Below are 16,266 nucleotides of genomic sequence, written 5' to 3' on the forward strand. Positions count from 1 at the left end.
AATGATCAGAGTCTCATTAAAAATAAGTTAAATTTAGGGGATCCCTGGGTGGCTCAGCGGTTTAGTGCCTGCCTTTGGTCCAGGGTGTGATCCTGGGGTCCCGGGATCAAGTCCCACATCGGGCTCCCTGCATGGAGCCTGCTTCTCCCTCTGCCTGTGTCTCTGCCTCTCTCTCTCAGTCTGTGTCTCTCATGAATAAATAAATAAAATATTAAAAAATAAATAAATAAAAACCAAAATTCAACTGAATAAATTTGAAGATCTAATTGGTTTAAAAAAAATAAGTTAAATTTAAAGCCATGAACATTTATGTGTGTGTGTGTGGTTTTGCTTACACACTATGAACCAGAATTAGAGAGAACCTGATTGTCCTCCATAAGAAACTGAAAGTTTTTTTGACAAAATTTCCCCTTTTCTTTTCTACCTAAGCAATAATCCCATATCCATTTCAACTTTAATTTTGGATGATGGGGGAGGAAGCCACATTAGCATCAAGTTTTGCCCATCATGGATCAAAAGTAGTAAATATTTTCATTCACTGTTCTTGTCATTACACTATATTTTAAAACCTGAACAAATAATGGGGATACCAGTCCTCTAGAAAGAATGAGTCTTTTCAAAACTCCTTCCTTTATGGACTTTACAGACTAGTGCACAATTTGGACACTATTGTTGAAGGCAAATAGAAGGGTCCTATGGGAACACATAAGAGGGCATATGCTCAGGGAATGAATGTTGTCTGTGAGCACAGGGGATGAATGAACAAGAATGGAATGGCTGAATGAAACAATGAGGAGGTTTGAGCAATGATACAGGACTACATATTCAAATTGCACACCAGGCCACTAAATGCTTCATATGTATTTCAAGATCACGTACTCAAATGGACATGTATAGTTCTTATGTGTGGTTCACCACAGTTTCTAAAGAATATCAGTTGTTGGTGAAAGGGACCATTACCTCTCTTCAGTAAAGAGGTGTATCTTCCATTTTATACTTTTTTAGTATCTGTATTCAGTTTTCTGGCTATGAATCTCAATCCTCAAACTCTCATGTGCAAAAAATACCACATTTCTTTGTTTTTTTGAATTAATTTTGACTCAGAGTCTCCCCTTCCACAGTGTAGGCAAGAAATTCAACCTCAGTCATTCCTAGGGCTCTTCTCCCTGGTGCTCCCCATCCTTTGCCAAGGAAATATGGAGGCTTCACAGACCCTCACAGTCCTGGGGAGGTCCCTTCTCTCATCCCCCCACTCTACATTCCACAGAGCAGCTCACTGCCTCAGTTCTCAGAGTCTCTCAGATCCATGCCTCTTGCTGTTCTCATTCAACCCTTGGGTACAGGCATCTTTGGTGAGCTAGAAATATTTGGCAACTTCTTCAGGGAAGGGAGGGCAGGAAAACAAGGATGCAGAGAAATCTCTAATTTTCTTCAAGGCACAACCTTTTCCCTCACAGGCAGACTCAGTTCTCTTTTCCCTCCAGGGAATCCAACATAGATTTCTGGAGGGGGGAGTGGGGGGTAGTTTAGACATTTGGAAATAAAACCAAGTAGGGAAGTATCATGCAGGCAACTTCTGCTTTCCTCCTTATGACATATTTAATACTCCCCCGAGGCAAGAAGCATGTGGCCTACTACCTTCCTGAATTTAGGATGAGAAAGAGGAAAATACACGAGGAAGCCATAAATACATATCTCCAAAGTCTCATCCTCCCACATAGTCAGATTGCCCAAGCTTGCTTAGCTGAATGAGAATCCTTTGTCTGAAGCCTTAATGCAAAAGGATCAGCTACATGATATCTACTCTCTTCCACAAATTCAGTTGAAATTCTGATGAGAAAGAAAAGTCAGAGATCAGAGAGGTAAGGAAAATGGACGCATGGTATTATTTCCATAGTTGACATTTATTAATATAAGATTAATTCCAGTTTGTAAAATTTCAAAGTATGAGCACCAATAATATGGATTAATTGATAAAGTTAGAAAACTTCAGTAGTGACTTTGTCCTTTGAGAGCCTGATTCTCCCATAAAAAAAAAAATGTTGATGAGAGGGGCACCTGGCTGGTTCAATCCATGGAACATGAGACTCTTGATCTCAGGGTTGTGAGTTCGAGCCCCACGTTAGGTGTAGAGATTACATAAACATAAAATCTTAAAAAAAATGTTGACAGGAATGTAATAAGGGCAGTTAATTATATCATAAGAAGAATCACTAGGTGATTTGTAGTTAATCCTCTCACATGTATTTGTGTTTAACTCATCCATTGATTTTTTTTCCTTCTAAAATAATTTGGTAAAGAGTGAGGCAAGTCACTACCAGTAGTTTCTTCAATGATATATTTGCAACCTCTGTAATAACCTTTGCTGTGTAATTACTGTTTTTTTTTTTCCTAGAAGTATAGAAATCAACAAAGGGAAACATAGGGAGTTTCCATTTTGTCTGGAGATTTCCTATTCTCTGTTCCCCTGCTCCAATTTTGGATACACTTATGCATGTGATAGCAATGCTAAGTAAAAGTTATAATTAGAATATCATGGTAATGTAGGATGAGATACATCTTTGCTGTTACCACAACAAATAATGGGAAACCACAAGGCCTCTTATGCATTTTTTTTTTTATTGAAGGGCTGTCCATGTAGAACATTTGTCAAAACTCTAAGTGAAAGATTTTTTGTCCCAAATATTTTTACCATATTTCCTATTTATGTTTTATGCCTCTATTTGTATAACAAAAACCTTCTTTCCTTTAAGATTTATCCAAAGGGAACATGACCTTTAATTGAATATCAGTGCTTGTTTGAACTGTTCCTCAATTAGATCATATTTTCTTAAACTTCTTCTAGAGGAGAAGATACGTACATCTGCCACCAATTACCCACGTCTATATATCATGGTTCACAGAATCAAGACATTAAAACTGCATACAGGGAAGACCAACAACAAAAAAAAGTTAGTAGCTCTTGGTGTAATGTGAGGATGTGTGCCTGATTCTTTCTTTAAGGCTCCAGAAAGGGGGAGAAAAATCTTTTTCCTCCAGCATTCCCAAAGCAGCATAGCAATTGAAGAACAAATCATCTACATGTAAATTTTTTTTTATCACATAGAAATGTGTACTCCTAGAGTGTCATATAGAACAAAGAATTATCATAGATGATTTCCTTCCAGATTTTTGGCTTGCCTAACCTCTCATTCTAATCCATGTTTATCACGTAGACCTGGACATTCATTCCTTCAAAAAAAACTTGTGAGGTTTTACTATGTGTCAGCTATACTCCTAGAAACATAAGATCAAAGGCAGGCTAGGACTGAAAAGCTAAATTATCTCTGAAGATCAGCATTGGAGCTTAGCCCTACTGAACAGCTTGGCTAGAAGGGTGGGGGTTGGGGGACTCAGAGCACTGGACTGACCAAGCACTGGACATAGAGTGGGTGCTTTGAAGATGTGGTTAGCCAAGGTGATGGGAAGCTGTCCAGTCAATCTGAGAGCAACATCCATGAGTCATGTCAGAGCAACGAGTGGAACCCCAGGCAGGTGGTCAGCAATAGGAGGCCTGGAATTGGGTAGCACTGCCCTTGCTATGGGTCTAGGGTTCACAGGTTCTGGTTTCCGGAAGGACAAGAGCAAGGTGGATCCCAGAGTTAGAACAAGTAGAATAGTAGGAACTACAACATATACCATTTCTTGCTCCCTAAAAGCATCCCCATTTGGTTGGCTATGCTATCCAATTCTAATGTGAGACATATTAAAGGATATCTGTTGGGACGCCTGGGTGGCTCAGCGGTTGAGCATGTGCCTTTGGCCCAAGGTGTGATCCTGGAGTCCCAGAATCGAGTCCCACGTGGGGCTCCCTGCATGGAGCCTGCTTCTCCCTCTGCCTATGTCTCTGCCTCTTTCTCTCTCATGAATAAATAAATAAAATATTTTTTTTAAAAAAATAAAGGATATCTGTTGGGAGTAAGGGGCACGTTTTTGGGAAATATTTTGTTTTCCTGAGAAATAGAGAAAAGTATTGCTGGCAAGAACCCGTTCTTTTCTTTTTGTTTTCCAGCCTTGAAGATAAGTATGCTGCATGCTGCATCAGTACATAGTGATCAGAGGCAATGCTAAGGATGGTGGAGAAAAGAGAATATGGCTAGGTCTTTGATACCGTGCAGCCACAATCCTAGCCCTGGATGCCACACTTCCAGACTTCTTGTAATTAAAAACAAAATAAGGGGTAGGGGTAGGGATTTAGCTATTGAAGTAAGAGAAAGAGATGGTAGCTATACAGGGAGCTACGTCAAAACTCAGTGATGACAACAAGGGGATATATCCAGACAGAGCATAACCAGCAGAAGGCTGGTTTCAGGCTTTAAGAAGCCAGAAAACAGGACTGAACTCAGAGTCTGGAGAGGACAAGGGATCTAAGGGATGGCATGGAGAATTTGGGGATCAGAGAAGACAGAGAAGTGTCAAAGTCTTATCTTTCATTGTCGGATTTTTCTGAAAACTTCACCCCATTGTTTAAAAGCATCAAGATAATGTCTCTCATCATATAAGCCAAAGAAGTAAACACTATTTTTCTGGAGTTCCTGGAACATCACAAAGGTTTTCGCCATTAATGGGTTGACTAAAACATATTTTAAAGAGAAATTGATCTAAATTGCAAAAATGAGAGTCAAGAGACCTTACAGAATTAATATCTATGAAGAATTTTCTCAGTCTGAATTGAGTGTATATAACATATATAACAATAATATAAATGGAATATTATATTAGCAAATAAAACGTCACATTTAAAGATGGCTAAAACCTTTACTATTAAAAAGTAGAAACAAGAGAAAAAGCATAAGATATATAGGAAAGTAGGTCTTGTCATCTGAGTGTATAATTAAATTCTGTCCAGAATTAAAGAAAACATGATCTATCTTTGGGAGTCTTGGGAAAAAGAAGGGCAGGGGTAAACTTAGTGTTAAGAGTGTTAAGAGGTAAACATAGCTGTGTTGGAGGGAGTAGGAAGTTCTAGGAGACAGAGGGGCCTTGAGTACAGATGGGACGGGACTCCCCTCTAGACATTAATGGTGAAAATGAGATTCTTGCTTTGGGAGATTCTTCTTCTGGGAATAGAATTCTCGGAACCAGAGTCTAGCATCCTTTCCCAGGAGAAAAGAAAATCATTTACTTAAGGGGGAAGAAAATAGTCTTTGCTGAGATTTCCCTATCCTTTCAGTAGAAAGAAAGTGGCTAAGAAATTGTACTAGACATGGTTTTACAGGTGGGAACAGAGTAGTAGCATCTCAGGTGAGGCCAGGCATAGGTGAGGTAGTAGAAAGCAGGTTACATGGTATGGGTTGGATATGGTGGTGGTTTTTAGAGTTTAACTGTGTGTTGGCCCAAATGTCTTTTCCCTAGACTTTTGATATTCAGGTATCAAATTTCCAGGGCCACCCAAAGAAAGTTCTGGTTTCCTGGGTTACAGCCCTTCATCCAGGAATAATTTGATCCACTGGTTAGATCCTGAGGTGTGAGTTGTCTCTAACAAAGTGTAAGGTCCTACTGAGGTCTCACTCCTGACCTCATTCATTATTGACTTTGCACCCAAGCAGAGTCCTTTTGCTCTTCAAAAGCTCTTACTCTTCACTTTCAGGCTTGATTCCTCAGACTGTGTCTCCAATGGCTTTTTAGCTCACTGACCAAATGGTTGATGTTTCTGAGAAATCTGATCAGGAACATGAATAAACGTGGAAGTCTCAGCTTCTGACCTGATTTGAAGCTGCATAAATGTGATCCCCTTTTTCAGGGAGATTGAGTAAGTTGAGTAAGTTCAGGGTTTAGGAGCCCTGTCCTCCACCTATCAAGGGAATTCTTCTCAGTTGAAAACTGCTATTTCTTCAAGGCCAGGAAGAAGGATTCAGCCCAACAGGGACCCTGCCACACTTGACATGCAAGGAAAAAAACTAATTTTTCAGAGTGGTCATAAGTGGTTCCAGAGTCTCCCTGACCACACAAAGACTTCTATCTGCTTGATTATGCTTGGCATTCCTTTCATTGACAACTCCTTTCAGGGACAATTAGAATAAATGACAAATGCCTAGTTGAAGAGATACATTGACTGAGACTCATTCAGACCAAGGTAATAAGCCAGTTTGATCAATAAGCTTAAGTGATTGATTTGGGAGGAGATACTAAGTCCTTGACATGGGTGATGAGGTGGAGAGAGGCCTGCATGAAGCAAGAAGACTCAGGTGAGTCTTTTCTATGAAGAGGGAGAAGTAGGGTTCTAAAGGAAAATGTCATTTATTGCACTCAAGAATATTGCTTCTGAATTACGCAGTGCCACTTCTCTTTATGTAGAAGGATATGCATGTGGGGGAGGAGGATTTAAATTGTCCAACTTCACTCTAAAGCAGTTTCATTGTAGACCAGATAGTTTCAGGTTTCCATAGTAAGCTACTATTTAATTATTATTAAATAATAATAATCTATTAATTAGAATATAGAGATGATAATACAAATAATCATACAACCACAGGTTACTTATGACAAAAACACTGAGAATGTGCAAATTCACATGATTCACTGAAATTGTTGGCTCAATCCATTTTTCAAGTAGGAAGAACTTGAAATCCTATTATCCCTCCTCATATTTGTAATGTCCTGTCTCCATTTACTTTTACTTCTTAGGAATTCACCTTTAATGTCACCTCAGGGGCTTTTATTTATCATTTTAATCCCTGAAAAAATTATTTTTTATATTACTTGCAGTAACTATATTATTGAAAAATTATAGCATTATGAATCTATGTTGAATTTGATGTGAAAGCTAAAAGTAGACGTTTGAATAAATGAATGTTCCATATGAATTAAGTTATAATTTGGCTGACATTCTTTTTCCTACTGTACATTCAATATATGCTGTAGGCATGGTATAAAATACTAAGTTTTTATAGCCAGAAAGAAGTATTGGAGGCCATTTTTGTCAGTGTTGGATATTTCTTTTTATTTTATTATATCTTAATTAAGTTTTTTAGTTTTAGTTCCAGGATAGTAACAGTGTCATACTAGTTTCAGGTGTACAATATAGTGATTCAACAAGTCTCTACATTACTCTGTGCTCATCATGGTAAGTGTGCTCTTAATCCCCATCACCTATTTCATCACCTATTTCACTCCCAACCATCAGTTTGTCTTTATGGTTAAATCTGTTTCTTGATTTGTTTCTCTTTTTTGTTTCTTTTGCTCATTTGTTTTGTTTCTTAAATTCCACATATGAGTGAAATCATATGGTGTTTGTCTTTCTCTGACTGACTCATTTCACTTAACATTATATTCTCCAGCTCCATCCATGTTGTTGTCAGCATTAAATCTTTCTTTGAAGTCTCAAAAAGAATCTCATGGTCCTTGGATCATTTTAAATCACATTTAAAAGTCATATATATGGAAATTAAGGATGTGACAAAGTAAAAGGGAAAAATTATGAGAATAGAGAATCTTAAAATAGTTTTGTAGTATCTTTGCAATTAAAGTACTTTCAGAGTACTGAAGAGAATAACAATTTGATTTTGTGAGAAGTCTGAAATTAAGATTAAACATTAAAAAAAAAGATTTTATTTATTTATTTGAGAGAGAGAGAGAGAGCAAGTGAGCAGGGGGAAGGATTGGGGGGAATAGATAAACAGACTCTGCATTTGGTGTGGAGCCCAGCCTGGAGTCCAATGCAGGCTCATGACCCTGAGATCAGGACTTGAGCCAAAACCAAGAGTGGGCTTCGTAACCAAGTGTGCCATCCAGGCACCTCAAGATTTTTTTAAAAAAGATTTTTATTTATTTATTCAAGAGAGACACACACAGAGAGAGGCAGAGACATAAGAAGAGAGAGTAGCAGGCTCCATGCAGGGAGCCTGATGTGAGACTCGAGCTCAGGACTCCAGGATTATGACCTGGGCCGAAGGCAGGCGCTCAACTGCTGAGCCATCCAGGTGTCCCTGTCCCAAGATTAAACATGTTTTTAAGAACTGTTTTCAGGTGCTGTGGCAGAGACAGCGAGCTGTTCACCAAAATCTGTTCTCTCTTTTTATGGTTAGAGCTGTTGCTGGAACATGGCTGCTGAGCCAAGGTCTGGATTTCCCAGCCTCTCTTGCACCTGAGTGTGGCCACGTGGTAGTTCTCACCAACAGAATGTGAGCAGGAGTATCTTTTGTCACTTCTAGGCCAAGACTTAAGAAGCAGGTAGGACTTTCTACTTGCAATCTGTTCTTCTGTATCCTGTTCATCCTTCTCCAGCCCATTGGAGGCACATGACAATGAGGGCCTAAAGGAGGTGGAGCCACAAATAAATTGAACCTTGATTCCCAAGTCACCATCTGAAAGAAAGCTGCCGGCCCACCAGAAGTACTATATGAGCAAGAGGTAGGCCTCAAAATGTAGAATAGCTATAGGACAACAGAAATTTGTTATAGTAGCTGGTGTTTCTCCAGCAATATAGATATCCTTATTACTGTTATTTACTGGAAATTTCCAATAAGAGATTCTGCTGATCTTTAATGAATAGATGAAATTCACTGCAATTAACAGACCATTTGGATACAGATTTTTTAAAATTGTAGTAAAAAACACATAACATGAATTTACCCCCTGAAAAAAATTTTAAGCACACATTATAGTGTTGTTAACTATACACACATTGCTATGCATTAGATCTCTAGAACTTTTTCATCTTGCTTGATTGAAACTTTATGCCTATTGAACAACAACTGGACATGTTTTTAAAGTCTGTAATAACTGCTTGTATTCTTAAGGAGGTAGACTATTTTCTTGAAGTCTTAATTTTAGTACAAGTGTAATGTAACATTTAACACTGTATATAGCTCCTGCTATGTACCAGGCACTCTTCTGAGCACCTTTTAGAGATTATCTCAATCTAACTGAAAAAAATATGCAAGACTTCTATTGCAGAAAAAATAAAACTGTATTGAGAAGTAAAATTCCCTTTTATTTTAAAGATTTTATTTATTTATTCAATAGAGAGAGCACAAGCAGAGAGGAGCAGCAAGTAGAGGGAGAGGGAGAAGCAGGCTCCCCACTGAGCAGGGAGCCCAATGTGGGGCTCAATCCCAGGACCCTGGGACCATGACCCAAGCCAAAGGCAGACGTTTAACCAACTGAGCCACCAAGGCACCTCTTAAAACTCTCTTTTAATATCAAACCTAGGACTGATTATTACATATTTCAAATTAATGAGCCTGAAATAACGAAATTTAGTGTAAAGGATGGTATTTAAAATAATTACAAGATGATTTATTGTAAATATAAAATGTTCATTAAAATAAATACACAAACAAGACATGTTTCTGATGTCTGATTATTTTACTGCTTGTCATGGTAACTGAATTGGTTTTTCTTATCAAGATACTTTTCTTAGTTTGGACTGCCACAGTAGATGAATGTTTCTGCCCTAGACTTAGGCATCTATTAAAAGAGTTGGTGAATGGAGTGATTATAACTCAGGATCAATATTCATCCAGAAGCAAAGCAAAGGGCTGCTAATGGATCTTCAGCTAGAATAGGAGTCCTATCCATGTTGATCCCAGCACTTCTTTCTAGAGTTGTAAATAAACACATAAAAATGCCAGGCTTGTCCTTACCTACAAGAAGTAAATCATTACAGACATTCAGATCACAATCCAAATCATACAGAAATGCTTCCTCTAAATGCACCATGACTGCTGTTCAACTTGGTCACATTTTCCAAATCAGTTGTGTGGGGTGGGGAAAAATTAAACTCCTCAGTTTAAATTTAGATCATGCTCCCATATCAAATTCCCACACACACTCTTTATTTTAACCTCCCAGAGTAATGCTTTCTTTAATCCTTTGCTGTCCTTCCTGCTTATCTACTTTCATTTTTTTTTTCTTATATTCTAATCCACTTTATAAGACCTGCTCAGACTCTATCAAGGCTAATGCTTTAGTCTCTTTCTGGCATTTTGCAATCGCCTTTCTTTTGGCCCCAACAGCTGGGATCCCTAAGCCCTCACTCCACAGGTTCTGTCCTACACTTAGGTTTCAGGAACAACTCTTGGTCAGGTCTGAGGCAATTTATAGAGCCCCAGGCCAGTATCTGGACAACTCAGCCTCAAGTCATCCTGTCTGTTGATGCCGTTTGAACATTCTCTTTGTATTTATTCCAAATTTATTCCCCTGCCTTCATTCCCTACCATGTGTCATGTACAGTGTAAAACAATGAAGACCCAGCAAATAAGGAGACGTCGTCCTTATCTTGAGAGTCTTTGAGTTCAAAAGTGTAGACAGATAGGGTGAATGGAGGACTTCCAAATTTTCAGTCTAGTAGCAGGGATGCTCCCTTGTTAATTGCTAAATAATTGTTAATTGTTAAATAATAATTATATTATTTATAGTATAATATGATATACATGTAATATAACATGTAAAATAATATGGTACAGGATAATACAACATATAGTACAGTATAATATAGTATATGATACAGTATAATAAAATACAACAAAACACAGTATGATAAAACACAATATAATACAATATGAGTATATGATACTTAATGGTCATCAGGCCCTAACTTGTTCCCTTTTGTCAACATCCTTGACTTGGGACTTGACCCTCTCTGGAGTTGGAGTTCTACCTTACTCATAGGGCTCTTAGACTTAAACTTCTGGCCCTTGGCCTAGTCCCCTATAAAAATTGGTGCTTGCTAAGACCTCTCTGTTCCTGATGGCCATCAGCCTCCATCTCTGCTTTCAGCCTACTCCTGGATGCCTTGGATGTTTGGGGTCCTATTTTTTGACTCTTACCTGACTCTTACCTATTTTTTTCCTACATGGAAACTTCCTGATACTAATCTATTCCTTATCCAGGCTCCTGTCCAATGCCTAACCTAGAACAGTCCCAGAGCTCCTGGTCCACATATATGATGGGACACTGCATCCTAGATTCTCCGGTGCTACTTGATCTGGTCCATCTCACACCAACTGACCTTTACTTACTTTGTTCTACTTTTGTCTCTGAACTTTTTGAAAATATTGCTCCTATTCCTAGAATACTTTTTTCCTCTTTTGTGATATCCTTCTGCCATTATTAGCTTTTGGGATTTTATTTTAAGTGTTTCTTTTTGAAACCTTATTCCATAGCACACTGGTGTGTGGAGGGAAGTTAAAATAATTCTATAAAAAGAAAGAAGAGTGATTTCTGTGGGTAAATGCTTGGGAAGTACTTGGACAACTAAAATTAGATTCTTTACCAAAGGACCTTTCAGAACCTGAGTAAGCTAATATGCATAGAAAATTCTCTATAAGGGCCTATAAAACTTTCTGGTTGAGCTCACTTTTATGGTATACTTCTTAAATCCATTTGGTACTTTTGAATAGCACAGCTTGAAGGACACTGTTTTAGAGGTCAGAAAGGGAAAAGGGGCACTACTCATGTATTCATTAAATTATTTCTCATTCATCCAATCAAGATTCATAGAGAGCCTACCATGTCAGGCATGATGTTATATACTAGAGACATTATGGTGATTAATCTTTGAGGAATTCACAAACAGCTCTAAGCATGGTCATGTTCCCTGGAACTCATACTTACTAATCCCCTCAGGGATAACTGATCTTAAATATGTTTTACTGCTTGCAAAATTTGGCATTTCTAAGAATTTTTTTAAAAATTTTATTATTTATCCATTCATGAGAGACACAGAGTCACAGGCAAAAGGAGAAGCAGGCTCCATGCAGGGAGCCTGCTGTGGGTCATGATCCCAGGTCTCCAGGATCACACCCTGGGCTGAAGGAAGCGTTAAACCACTGAGCCACCTGGGCTGCCCTATTTCTAACAATTTTGAAGTAGTTGGTATAGTCAACTTAGATATAGAAGGTCTGTTTAAGTAGCCCTTACCTTTTTGGGCTTATTTCTCTCATCTGTAAAATGGGGATGATAATTGCCTATTTAAGTTAAATCAGATAATATATTTGGAAGTTATTTGCAAAGGACCATAAAAATACAATTTATTTTTTCAGAAGGTATAACTTATTGAAGAAGAAAATTATGGAAGAAAATCATGATGACTACCTACGTTAGTAGGTACCCAAAGCATTATAGTCAGATGTTCAAATTTATTTTTCATGTTTTAGACATTCCTCCTTCTAAAGCAGAATATAATAATGTTGATCCAACTTCAAATAATGAAACAATTTTATATTTTTCAAATTTAACTTTTAAAAAAAATTTATTTATTTATTTGAGGAGGGAGGGGCAGAGGGAGAAGGAGAAAATCTCAAGCAGACTCCCTGCTGAGTGTGGAGCCCAACGTGTCCCATCCCATGACCTATAAGATCACAACCTGAGCCAAAACCAAAAGTCAGAGGCTTAACCAACTGAGCCACCCAGGTGCCCTTCATATTTAACTTTTTAAGAAGCTGTAGGGAACTATTGAGTTTCTGTTCTCCCCCTAAATTACCATTATAATTATATTTGCAATCCAAACTTTGTTGTAACCCGGCTGGGTTGGTGGAGGGGGGGTGGTGGTGGTAAATTTCCCTCCAATTAGGATATGTACTTCATTGGATGGAAGGTATATTAGACAAACAAAAACTTTTCAATATTTATTTCAAGAAGAGGCTACGTGTAATAATCAGATTGATTCTATATGTATTAGGCACTAAAATGTTTACTGGAATCAATTTAATTGCCCTTTGTAAATCCTAATTTGAAAGTCAAGTGTGATAGAAAGAAAAAGAGGAATGGGGCCACCTGGGTGGCTCAGTGGTTGAGCATCTGCCTTTGGCTCAGGTCTTGATCAGGGGCCCAGGGATTGAGTCCCTCCTCTGGCTCCCCACAGGGGGCCTGCTTCTCCCTCTGCCCATGTCTCTCGACCTCTCTCTCTGTGTCTCTCATGAACAAATAAATAAAATCCTAAAAAAAAAAAAAAGAAAGAAAAAGAAAATGAGGAAACTATTCAGAAATATTTAACCATCTGAATTAATGAATCCATTTTTTCATGGGAAGGGAATTCACACATTGTTTTAGAAAGGCAGTTTCTCACAAACATGCTGTTCTGTGTTCCTTCAACCCAGGGACCCTACAAGGGGATCTACCCTATGACAGTGCTCTATTTGACTTATTAGTCAACAAATTTCAACACAATGGAAATTGTAAACAGAATATAAAAAGACCTAGAAAGTTTCTTAGCTATTCTACCTCTGAGATAAATGGCTTGTTATAAGGAAAATATCTTGTTCCTATTTCGTAAGTTAAAAATTAGCCATGTGTGTTTTTATTTAAGTCCAGGGACTTTTTTAATGTGGAAAGACATGGAAGAATTGCCCAAGGTAAAAGTCATATTGCTACTGATTCTTTGCAATTAGCTAATTTGATTAACTCTTTTTCCATGGAAAGAAAAGAAACTCCCTGTGAGCTGGAGAGGACCTAAGAGATCATCTTTTTACTGGTGAAAAGTCTTGGATAATTTTTGCTAATTCAGAATCATGGGGATTGCATATCTGGAATACCTTACTCAGAAGCATCCTTTCTTATTGTACACATGGAAAGATAATTGCTTTAGGTATGCTTTGATGTATAGAGAGCCAATCATTTTTTGTATATATTATTCTAATTACAGTAAAGAATAATGTCAATATGTAGTCATCTTTTTTCATTTGCAAGCAAAAGAATTCTTTATCCTTCATCGGAAAAAAAAATAGCTTCCTCCTGCCCTGCTTATTTCTTTTCTTTTTTTGCAGTTGTTTCTTGTGACATTTTCCTAAATATCTGAATTTAAAATGATACCATTGGGAATGAAAATACTTCTTTTGCTTACTTTCCAAATAAAGAAATTGACTCAGAAAAATAGCACTGGCACTCGTTAGAAACACAACCAGTTATAAAATCAAACATAATTTGTACAACCTTGAAGTTTGGAGCCGCTTATGGAAACTCATGCCATCACACCCTCCAACTCAATCAAATGCAGCTTTGATTTGAGCCAGAACATCAGTGCTGGCTGTGTAGCCTCAGTATGCAGGCAAGAAATAAAATGAAGCACTGGGGACAGACAGCAGTGCTAGCTATTATTCCTGTCTTTTGAGATTTACTCCTTTGAAATGAAATATTTTATTCTAGGAGTGGTGGACAAAAATTCAGAAGCCTCTGGAAGAAGGGCAACATTGGACCATTGTCTTCGATGAGTACCTTGGAGATGAGCAATTCATTTATTTTTGGGAAACATCAGGAGACCTAAGAACTGGAGGTCATCGATACAGTAGAACACTGGTGTGGGGTTTAATGGCATCAAAACTCTACCGTTCTGCTAATAACTGGCTGTATGACTTTGAGCATGTCACTCTCCACCCCTCTTCCTCTCCACCCCTCCAGCCCCTCACCTCTCTTTCCATATTGGTAGAATGAAGGAACTGTTCGGCTCTACATTTCTACAACTGTGCTAAGGAAAGGAAGGTTGAGTGAAGTGGAACTGGGCTAGTGAAACAATGAGTCTTGTGCCTGACATTTCTGTCTGCAAAGTGAGAGAGCCCATACGTCCCAAGGCTGCTTTCCAACACTTCCTCAGCTCTGTGGTCCTATCTTGAGTTGTCTCAGGTGAACGTTGGTTCCTAATCAGGGAGCAAGGGCCCACTGGGCAGATATGCCCCACTTTGAGCCCTACCTAGAATGGCCTTGCAGTCAACTTTTAAAATTTTTGTTAGCATGGCTGTGAACCCGCTCTTTAATAGACACTCTGCTCCTCATGTTGAGTGTGAAATACCCTAAAGTGACTCCATTTTTTTCTGCTCTATTGAATGCTAAGTCTCTGATTTACTCCCACCTTTCTTTTCAGAGTGGGTCAAAATTGCCCTTTAAAGAGAATGCACAGAGTTTACCAAGGCTGATTCTGATTCGCTCAGGAACCCAGAGCCAGTTTATCTGTGGACACCCTCCCTTAAAAAAAAAAAAAACAAAAACACCCAGCCTCTTGCAAAATTCAGATTCTTTCTGATTTTTGGAAATTCTTAGGTAAATGTGAGTTAAATATCTTTTCTCCAACATCGTCTCATGGTCTGAGAGAGGTTAAGTCTGTCACTCTTCCTTCTTGTCTCTTGTCTATGTGCTCTATGGGAGAAAACAACCATATCCAGAACCTGGATTGGAATGGAGCTGTTGCTCCTGATCAAAGTAGCAAGAGAATAAAGCAGATTTGCAGAGCTTGGAGAACTTTAGACTTAGGAGAGCCCCATTCTTTTTAGATTTAAAAAAAGTAATGTGAACAAGATAAATTATACAAATGGATGAAGATGATCTACAAGGACACTTCCAAAAGTTTTTAATGCATACACATATTTATTTTCTCTCTCTGTCTTCCTTTCCTTCCTTCTTTCTTTTCCTTTTCATTCCTCCTTCCTTCCCTCCCTCCCTTTTTCCTTCCTTTCTTCCTTCTTTTCTTTCTTCCTTCCCTTCCTCCCTCTCTCCTTCCCTCCCTCCCTTCAGCCCCCAACCTCTCTTTCTTGCTTTCTTTCTCCTTCTGTTCCTCCCTCCCTCTCTTCCCTTCTTCCTTCCTCTTCCTCCCCTTTCTTTTTGGTGGAAACCAAGAGAGAGAGACTGGGTGTCTCAGTCTCACCAGAACCTGTATTTATTTTTTCATTTTTTCCCAGCTTTATTGAGATATAATTACCATGTAACATTGTGTAAGTTTAAGGTATACAACATAATTGATATATGTACATATTGTGAAATGATTACCACAATAAGGTTAATTAAGAAACCCATCACCTCCCATAGTTATAATTTTTTTGTGTGTGGTGATAACTTTTAAAATCTACTCTTTCGGGAGGAGGGCGGGGGGTGGGGGTGAATGGGTGACGGGCACTTGACGGGATGAGCACTGGGTGTTATTTTGTATATTGGTAAATTGAACACCAATAAAAAAATAAAATAAAATAAAATAAAATAAAATCTACTGTTTCTTTCTTTCTTTCTTTCTCTTTTACTTCTCTCTTTCATCTTCTCTTTCTTTCTACATAAATGAGCTCATGCTATTCATCCACTTCTGTTTTTTTTTTTTTTTTTTTTCCTCTATGGTCATATAATGTTTCATTGTTTGGGTGTGCTGTAACTTACTGATGCCGTCCCCAATTGATAAAGATTTTAACGCTATGTTTTGATGTGTTAGTTGGGTAAGTCAGGGAGTATAGATAAAGAACTCATACTCTTTAGAAAGTCTGCTTTATAAGATTAACTTTAGGTAGAAAACACATCTTCATAGCAGAG

General features: G+C 38.1%; 1 long non-coding RNA gene across 1 annotated transcript; it reads left to right on the forward strand.

Moving 5' to 3' along the window:
• The first annotated feature begins 1,745 nt into the window (after positions 1-1,745).
• LOC125754511 (uncharacterized) lies at positions 1,746-15,812 on the forward strand. Its single transcript, XR_007408925.1, has 3 exons — positions 1,746-1,862; positions 8,067-8,211; positions 14,128-15,812. It is a non-coding gene; the product is annotated as an uncharacterized LOC125754511 (long non-coding RNA).
• Positions 15,813-16,266: the final 454 nt, after the last annotated feature.

Source organism: Canis lupus, chromosome 37 (genome assembly GCF_003254725.2).
Source record: "Canis lupus dingo isolate Sandy chromosome 37, ASM325472v2, whole genome shotgun sequence".
NCBI lineage: Eukaryota > Metazoa > Chordata > Mammalia > Carnivora > Canidae > Canis > Canis lupus.